The sequence below is a fragment of the Tursiops truncatus genome, chromosome 8, assembly GCF_011762595.2.
Source record: "Tursiops truncatus isolate mTurTru1 chromosome 8, mTurTru1.mat.Y, whole genome shotgun sequence".
Classification (NCBI taxonomy): Eukaryota; Metazoa; Chordata; class Mammalia; order Artiodactyla; family Delphinidae; genus Tursiops; species Tursiops truncatus.
Genome location: NC_047041.1, coordinates 83,814,891 through 83,824,847, shown reverse-complemented (window position 1 = coordinate 83,824,847; position 9,957 = coordinate 83,814,891). Strand labels below are relative to the sequence as shown.

The 9,957-nt window shown below is 42.6% G+C and overlaps 1 long non-coding RNA gene across 1 annotated transcript in view; it reads left to right on the top strand.

Annotated features, from left to right (window-relative positions):
- Positions 1 to 9,301: 9,301 nt before the first annotated feature.
- The window catches only part of LOC109552254 (uncharacterized), a 33,875-nt gene continuing 33,219 nt past the window's right edge, over positions 9,302 to 9,957 (top strand). Inside the window, exon 1 of the long non-coding RNA XR_002179060.3 lies at positions 9,302 to 9,478. This is a non-coding gene — a long non-coding RNA (uncharacterized lncRNA). The remainder of the gene's footprint in view (positions 9,479 to 9,957) is intronic.

The window sequence follows — 9,957 nt, the reverse complement described above, 5'->3', positions numbered from 1 at the left end:
TTTGCAGCTCGCTTGGAGGAGAACATCACGAAGCATTACTCATTTATACGACTCCCAGGCTCCTGTTGTAAATTCAGCACGCAGCACTGCCTCCACGTGCTGCCCTTCAGCTTAGCTCTCTAATCCTGTAACCCTTTACCACCAACTCCTTCCCATAAATTTGTGCAGAAAATCCCCAGGCCAGGTCCTGCACCTCTTTGAGCTTCCGTGGGTGCAGATGGAGTCCAGGCTGCCAGAGCTGACCTGGAGACAGAAGCCAGCTATTTTGCCTCAGTCTGGCCTAGGGGTGAAAGCCCCAAAGCACAATTGAATCATCCCCAGAGCCATCCCTCTGACATTTTCATACAGGTGAAGTCCAGTTAAAATTAACATCTGTCCTGCAATAGTGAAGCAGCTGATAATGGCCCGTCTCTTGGAGTGCGAGGGAACCATAAGCAAGGGTGTTTTGGAAGATTTCTTTTTAATGACCTAGGAAAAATCTCACAACATAAATGAAAAAAAAAGTGTGCAATCCCATATCTTATAGCAGTTTTATATATGCATGTAGGTATATTTACATATACGTGTATATATATATATATATATATATATATATATATAAATATATAACTAGAAGAAAACACATCCAAATTAACAGTGATGATTTTTCTTCTTTATTGTTTTCTATATTTTCTAAAATAAACAGGTATTTCTCTTATATTCAGGAAAATAGATCCTCTTTATAAAGAAAATTTCCATCAAGGGTGTTTTTTAAACAAAAGGACTGTTTTCAAAAGGTTCACTACCTAGTCAGCCCACACTCCGCCATTCTGAAAGCAAGGGGTTCCTTCCCACTGGCCCCTGTTTAGAAGAGCTGCCCCAGGGGTGTCCTCTTAGCACCCCCTTAGCAAGGGGGTTCTAATTAAGGAGTTTTGTCCAGCAGGACCAAAAGTGACCATATTAGTCCCATCGAATTCTTTCTCTTGAATTGACCCACACAGAGAAAGTAGCAAAGGCAGAAGAAGGGAAAGAGGAAAGAGGGAGGGAAAGAATGAGTCACCCTTGAATGGCTGCAGTGTGGATGGCTGAGGACAGAATAAACGAACTTGATAGCTAGAGCTGCCTTAGACCCTGGACTAGCTTCTGATTCCAGGATTCTATGCCATGCAGGACCACGATTCCTATTTTTCCCATGAGGTCTTGGTGGTTGGTCTTTCTGGGTATCTGCAGACAGACCCATGGCCAAATATCCTGTTCTCCTTAGTACCATGAATATCCTTGTAACAATCTATTTGGGGACAGATTATACTGTGATTCTTCTAATCACATGAGACAGGAATTTCAGGATACCAAAACCCTGAGACCAGGCAAATGGGTTTCATAGGTCATTTTATTCCTTATTAAGTACACTACACATACCAGAGCTACCACCAAACCACTTGGCATTTTATACAAATTTGAAAAAGCTACCCCTTCCTCAAATTAACAAAGTTAATTACTTCTCAATAATAACAATTACTAAAAAATAATAATAACAATTACTAAAGAAAAACAGTCATTTTATATGAGTTGCACAGGTAAATGATTCATCATAAAATGATAGAAAATTCAAATGGTTAATGATAATATTAGAAATTTAAGTCACTTGGATCTAATGATTTGTTGTAAAATTCATAGACATCTTGCCTTGGTAGAAATAATTCTTTCTGACAGTTTTAATGCTTACTTTTTTATATAGTTCATATTTTATAGAAATGATCACCAGATTGGCAGTCTCTCTTATGACACTGTGGACTTTACCTTGGTTTTAACATATTCAATTTTGAGATGCCACATTCTTCACTGATATTGATATTTAAAAAATTAGTTTTACCTTGAAAGTTTCAAAGTTATTTGGAAATGGATAAATTATTGTCACTAAAACATTACAATATTTTGGTGGGAGAATATGAGATTATAAAAAGACAAATTTAGATTTTTAGCTCTTTATACATTGATGAATGATGCATAAAATTCTTTAATATGCTCATCAGTCAATTTCAGTCATACATTTTTACCTAGCTTTGGTACTTGGTATTGATAGTAATTCTTCAAATCACATGAGATATCCAGAACTCGGCTACTTCAAGTACCCAGCATTAGGGCATCACCAGGAGCTTGTTATAAATGTAGAATCTCAGGTCCCATTCCAGAATTACTGAATCAGAATTTGCATTTTCATAAGATCCCCAGGCACTCTGTATGCACAGGAAAATCTAAGAAGTACTGATCTAGGACACTGTAAAGGCCATCATATTCTTTCAGCAATATAAACCTTTCTTTTAAAGATAATATCAATATTACTGTTACCATTATAGAAAAAAACAGAAATCTATTTTGGATCAGAGGTGGTTTGATTGTGGAAATAACATTTGAAATGAATTTTCCTCCCCCTGTCTGGTGTTTTTATATTGAAGAAGTTGGAGTCAATGTCAAGAAGTTGCAATTTGTTGAGCAGCAATAATATCTTTTTGTAATTATCATAAATTCGTTTTTCTTGAAAGATTTTCTTAGCTCATTATCTGTGTTCGAGGGAATAATAGATGTTGACTTTTGGCTCCCATCTAATTTTGCTTACAACATCAATTTTACCTTCACTTCAAATTAGTACTGAGCAATGCATTTTAAAGAGAATATTTTCAGAAGTATACTCTGACTTATATTTGAGAATCTGTGCTTTTATTTGTAACATCAATATGCACTGCATACTCCCTCTAATTAAGTTTTAGTAGCAAGATGGCATCTACTCAATTTCCCCATCTCATATTCAACAATGATTTAAAATTTTATGTCCCACAAATGTATTTTCAAGATACTTCAACATTTGATTGAAGCAAAAAGAGTAGTTTTATAATTTCTTGGATGATATAAAAAATTCAGTGCTGTCAAAATAGATTTTTGCCACATGATTCAATACTAAATGTAAAGAAGATGCAAAACAAAAAATATAAAATGCCCTAGAGTTTTTGAGGCTCTTCTGTAACAATCCATTACATTCTGTACGCATACTTTTGGCATCGCTGAATCCAATTTTTCTTTAGATTCAGTTTTTGTAAGTAGCCTTCTGAAGATACACATATGCTTTCTTCTGTCTTGTCATTTACTGGGCAACCCCCTTTGTCCAAACATTCACGTATGAAATGTTTACGTGTTGAAAATCCACAAATCTAATAACATTATCTGTTCTACAGGGTTTATACCAGGGGTTACATCTAAAATGATCCAATAATATTTGCATTTCTTCCTTTTTCAAAAATAATTCATTCATTGCATCTATTATAATTTTAATTATTTGGCTTTATATTTTGTGACTTTAAAAATGTGTAACATTATTTGTTAATCAATGTGCCATTATGCTATCGAATTTTGTATAGTTTCTGCCAAAGGAAGGCAATTCTCACAGTTGCCTGGATAATCTTCTCCCTGGATGTGGCCTTGCCAAAAGTTGAATCATGCATAGTATGTGTTCCCAGTGTTGTTTCTCATTTTCATAGTATATTTGTTTGTCTGCCTCTCTCTCAGTCCATAGCTTTCAAATCATACTTTAACTTTGAATTCTTAACACTATCGGTGAAGTGCATTTTACCCTCTGTCTATTAGTAATGTGTGATGTATACTGTCAATCCTTCCTCATGTTTCCATTTCAGTTGATATTTTTCCTCCATCCCTGAAGAATTTACAATATAGATAAAACACAGAAATCATTGAGGTAGAATAATGTAGGGGCTTTGATCATTAATAAGAATTTATGAATAAACAATTTCTGAAAACTTCCCACCTGCACTGATGGTAGTTAAGTTTGATAAACTTTGATGAAAATTTAATGAAAATAAATTTAATAAAAAGTTACATAATTTCTTACATAAGATAGACAAATTTCAGCTAGAATCATTTTAATATTCAAATCATTAAATATTCAAATTACATAGCCAGGTACCTGGATAGACAAAATATACATTAACGTATATGTATATTAGATTGATAGATAGATGATAGATAAATAGATAGATCAATCTCCAGTTTAATGTTTTCTTTTTCTCTTCCACATCCTAATCCAGCAGTCTGCCCCCATTCCATCTTCTCCAAAATGTATTTAATGATCTAAATTATTCTTTTTCATTTTCTTCTCTGTTTTCTAATTCTGAAATCAATTTTAAAATCTCTTTCATATTATCTGAGCAAAATCAATAATTAGTATTTTATTTTAGAACTTAGATGTATGTAACACACAAAATACCTAATCGACAAGCTGCTAAATATTGTCGTGTTAATAGTATTACTAACAGAATATCCATAACAACAAGTGATTGCTATTATGTAATTTCCAGATCATTAAATAGTGATTTCTAATTTATGTGCATATAATTTTTTTATGGATTATCTGAGCATATGTATTTAGTTTGATGACGATCCGTAGAATAATGAAAATCCTTGCAGATTTATGCTGGGAACACAGCAATACCTTTTGAAAACAGCAAATAAACAGGAGGTGATGTGATGCAACATGAAACATTAAATTAGTTGGTGCACTAACAATGGGGATTATTTATTTTTAATTTTTGAAATACTCACCTATCAGTATATCAATTAGAAAAGCAGTTTCTTGTTTAGAAGCAGAAATATTTTAGATGACATTAGAGCTGTTGCTGGTTTTGATTATTGATTCATTTTTCCTTTGTGCATGGAAGCAGAACAAAATATATTAAACCTCTTAAAACAAGACACTTTACTGCCATCTGCAGGGAGGTTGTAATAAATATACAAAGCACCCATCTCTGCGATAAACAATAATAACAAACATACAAACATTTGCAGAATAATAAAGGTGTCTGTGATGTGAATGGTGCCCTCTTAGATGAGGAACACATGTGCAGTGCCCAACCAAAATAATCATATGTGGCAGCCCCAATCTCAACTGCATCTAGATTTCATTCTTGTCGTTTTCAATCTTCTGACAAAGGAGAAAAATTCCCATTTTAAAGACATTCTTGGGGTCCAGTCTGGTGTTGCTCATTCATGTTTTTGGGTAGAAAAACAGGGGAGGGGAATACAACCTACAATTCAGCTTCTACAGAATGGCCCCTCACTCTAGCAGGGAAGACTGGCTGTTCAGGACTTTCATCACTGGCCCCAGGCCAGAGATCTGAGCTGTACGTAGTCTCCTCTGGGCTAAAGCCATTCACCCTGCAGGGAGTGGGAGTGGGGGAGGGGTTGGGCCCAGGCAAACCATCAAAGGAAAAATAAAAACTCTGCCTAAAGTTAGGGATGGGCCAGCAGGATCCCTGAACAAAAGAACTTCAAGTGGGGGTGGGGATGGAGAGGGAGCTTTACACATATTAGTTATTCTTCAGTGCAAACTCACAATCATCTTGCTAGAAAGATGCCCTCTGGCATATTTTGCTTGGAAACAATGGTCATAAATCCAATAATATTTTCTATTCTTGGAAGGAGACAAATTGTTAGATGGCAAGGTGATAAGAAATTCCCATTACCCAATCCCATGTATTTGAAGGAAAATATTGAGTGAGTCTATGTTTCTTGCAATTCAAATCGCAAAAGTTAATATTACCAATAACTAACACCGGGCAGAAAGTACCCCTAGTCCCTGGCCCATGATGGGCATTCGTTTGTTGAATAAATGAGAAGAGCTCTACTCCAGAGTTACCCCCTCTGTGTCAAGTGAGCACAGAGGATGCAGAATTGGGGGAACTGGGGAGGGCTTCCAGGTGAAGGTGTTACTTGAGTTAGATCTTGACAAGGAGGCAGAACGTTGACAGGCAGACAGGCAGAGATGGAGAGAAAAGGCATCCCAAGTGGAGTTAACAGTAGCAGCAGGACCCACGAAGTGGGAGGAGAAGGAGGGGCGTCAGTCAGGCATTCGGGACAGGAGACCATGGTGACAGTGTCCAGCGAGGGAGGAGCGTCTAGCAGGCGCCACTGCAGCTGGTGGCCCTTGAAGGTGGACATGACAGCCAGATTGCAAGGAAGGATAATGACTGAGTGGGAGAGGAAGGAGGGAGGGAGTAGAAAAGAGAATTAGGCTACTCTCTCTCTTCTTTTGTTAATTTTCTATTGAAGTTACATATATTTATTATTATATATTATTAAAATATACATATTTTAATATACATTTATTGAAGTAATATATAGCATATAAAACACATACTCAATATAACGTATGCTCTTTTATACATATAATATGTATTTATAATAGAGCATAGTTGTGCTTACATATGTGTAGTATGTATATGCATATGTGTGTATATATATATAGCAAAGTGCACGTAGTATAAAGCTCAACAAATAACTGCTTTCCTGACTCCTAAAAGCATAGATTAGTTTTTAGAGCTACCATTTGTTTGCTTTTGTTTTTTAAGAAGTAAAAGGAGAGAAACGGGATGGTAGCTTGAGAGGCAGGATCAATGGAAAGGGATTTTCAGGCCACAGAATCATTGTTCTTATGCCAAGCAGAGCCAATTAAGAGGGAGAGATTGGATATGTAAGAGGATGAGGGAACAACCGATGGAGCAGTACTAATGGACATGAAAGGAGCAGGCTCAAGGTAATGGATGTGGTTGATATTAAAAATAGAGAGGAAATTTCATCCTGGGCTAGCAGGACCCAAGCAGAGAGATCAGTGTGGGGCAGTGGCTGGGTGTGTGGCCCTGGGACCAGAGAGTCCTGGGTTCTCTCTCAGCTCTGCCACTTACATAGACAGTTAACAGTCACTCTGGCTCCTTTTCTAAACTTGAATCGTCATGATAACAAAGGCAACAGCAACAAAAATAGCAATGAATCCTGTCAGAGTCCAAAAGCCCTAGGACCTCCCTGAAATGCGACCTGCTTTTAAATTGGACTCAACTAAGTACACAAGGCTTCTATCCTGACCCTAACCCTGCCCTATAACCTTGCCAGGAGACAGCCCACTTCAGGTTAGCCCTGAGTGTCACAGGAAGTGCTGTGCCAGCCTCTGGAATTCCAAAAGACATTTCAAGCCAAATCAGTCTGAGGGTCCGGGGTTGAAGTTGGAAAGTCCAGCATTTAGGGGGACTTCGGCCCCCAGAGCCTCCCTGCTGGTTACACTCACTGGTGGGTGGCACTGGGGGAGATGATGGCAGAACTCAGCTGCCCAAGGACAGAACCGCCCCCTCTTGGAGAGATAGCCAGAGCAGAACAGGACCAGCCAACACATGTTGTCAAACCTTTCTGAGGCCCACGCCGACTTCTCCTTCCCAGGGTCCATGTTTCCCACAAAAGGATTGAGTAAGAACCTCTTTGAATTCACCAAATATTCCCTGAACTCTTACCTCCTGTCGGCCCTGATCTTGCCTGAGAACCTCTCTCCCTGAAGGAAACTCTCTCCCTGAAGGAACTGGGGATACTGGTTGTATCCCCCTCCCCTGTTTTTCTCCTAGCTCTGTGGCTAGGACGGACTCACAGGTGAGGCTGAGCACATCTGGGGCTCAATCCGCAAGATGTGGGAAAGCAATGGAGAGAAGTGAACATAAATTTTCATCTCTGAAACGAAATCAAAGCCAGACTCTGAGGTGAGAACTGAAGGACACGTGTAGAGGGGAAGCCAGACCTGGCGTCTACGTTTCCACCTTTTCTTTGGGTGACAAACCTCTCACTGCTTTTCCTGCCACCAATATTCTGGCTGCACAGGGACACTACTCACTCTTCGTACTCCCTTAATTCCTTGTAAGGCGTCTGAGACAAGACTAGAAAGTTCAAACAGGACCTTAGCAAATGCTGAAGTGAAATATAAACTCAAAGCAACATGGGTTATAAAGAGGGCCATGGAGCTACAGAGATCATGGGATCCAGAGAGGAGGTGAAACTTCTCCAAGATTGCTGAAATCCATATGAAGTTTTCACGGCCTCAGTCAAATCCAAAAGTGGAAAAGAAATCCAGCAGAGGAACAGCGGGGTGTTATGGTTAAGGGACCAGACACAGGAGCCAGATGACCTGGGTTCACATCTCAGTTCTTTGGCAAATTTCTCTGGGGACCTCAGTTTCCCCATCTAAAAACAAGGGCGATACTAGTGCCTACAGCATAGGGTTCTTACGGGAATTAAGTTAATATATGTAAAGCCCTTACAACAGTCTTTGGCTCATAGATGTTAAGTAAGTTTGGAATTTTAACATTATTAACGACATGCTCAATGTGACTAAAGGAAGAGAAGAGATGGGGGCCACCTGGGAGATAGGCAAAGAGGCAGGAATGAGATGGACTGGAATGGCACCCAGGAAATGGAGGCCACAAGGAAGGATGGAGGAATGAGAGGAAAATAACATATAGCGTGGGACAGGGGTGGGGCATAGGAGACACTCAGGTGAGTGAGACAGATGGAAAAAGGCACTGCCGCCTTTACACCGGAGCAAGAGACCCACACTTGAGAGAGCCTGGCTCTGGCTCTCCTCTAGACTCACCATCCTTCCCACTGGGTAAGAAATCCTGGGGGCCAAGGGATGTGCCTCCTCAGCCACCCCCTTTTGGCTGCTTAGGACTCTGGAATTCCCTGCCCAACCCCAAAACCCCACTGCCAGGTGCTGCCCTGTTCTGGTCACGCCATCCTAAGGCTACCGTCTCCCCCCAGGTGAGAACACCCATAGGTTCAGAGGAGGCCAAGGGGCCGCTACTTGCAAGAGCATGGACAGAGCTTTAACGCGGCAGCTGAGGTGTCCTTTGGAGGCCCCTCAAGGTGCGGGATGGAATTAGGGGTGAAGGTGGAGTGTCCCTGTGAAAGGCGTAGGGGTTCCCAGTTGGGGGCAGGATGGTCCCTCGCTTTCCTTTGAGGTCTTTCCGATAACCTTCGCGCTGACCGCGAGGTGGTGCTCCTTCCCTGTCAGTGTTCCTGTCGGACCCCAGTCCTGAATCTCACCAGTTAACCCAGGGGCGCTGCTGGAAAGGGTCCCAGCCTTTTGCTAGGCCTCCGGAAAACTACGCGAAATGAATGCGGAGAAAATCAGGCAATCTGTTTCCACCGCGCAGTTTCCTCACTGCAGCTGGGCTTCCGCCCAGGTGTCCGCGGGGCCGGGTGTCGGGCTCACCCCAGGTGGGAGGTGCTGGGGACCTACCTCGAGGCCCAAGAAGGCGAGGCCGCCCTTTCCCACCTTTTAAACTCCCTGCTTCTGGGTTTCGCTCTGTGAGCCGCCCCCGTTCAGAGAGAAGGCGGAGGATACCCTCGCCGGTGTTTACCAGGAGGCGCGGCTTTCAGCGCCTGGCTCTGGGGAGAGCTCTAGCGTAAAGTCAGATGACTTTCAGCCCTTGCGCTGCAGGGTCGCCACGAACGTAGCGCGGGAGGAGGAGCCCGGGCGGCGCCGATGCCCTTCCGCAGTGGACTGCGGGCCCCTTGGCGGCACTGGGCAGGCAGAGCCGGGCCGAGACGTCGCAGTGTCTCCGAGAGGGGCCAGAGCCACCTTCGGGACGTCGCCGGTCACTTTGTCCCGGGGGAGGTGAGGAAAGAAAGAGGGACTGGAGGGCCCAGGGGTTGCAGCGATAAGGGTGCCTGGCTTGATAGCCGGAATGGACCGGGGGAGAGGAGGGGTGATCTTAGATGGTGCCGGGGAGCTGGGACCCAAGGCCGAGCACGACCCCCCCCCCCCTTCCCTCCTCCTCCTGCCCGGGCGCGGGGCTCCAGACTTGCTATTCAGGCGCCTCTCCAGCACCTCGCTGGGTCCCAGGGTCTGGGTTTCACCCTGTGGCTGCTCCGGGATCCTCCAACCCGGAGGGGAGACAGCAGCATCCAGCGAGCCCCGCAGCCCTGCAGGGGAGTTGCGTTTCCAGGTGGAAGGCAGAGAGGGCCTTATTCTCCGCAAGAGGCAGCGTTTGAGGACCGAGTACCCCATGCAGCGCAACCTGACCCTAACCCCCGGAGGATCCGGAGAAAGGCTTCTGGGGCTCTGGGCGCTGCAGGGTGCCCAGGAGCCGCTGA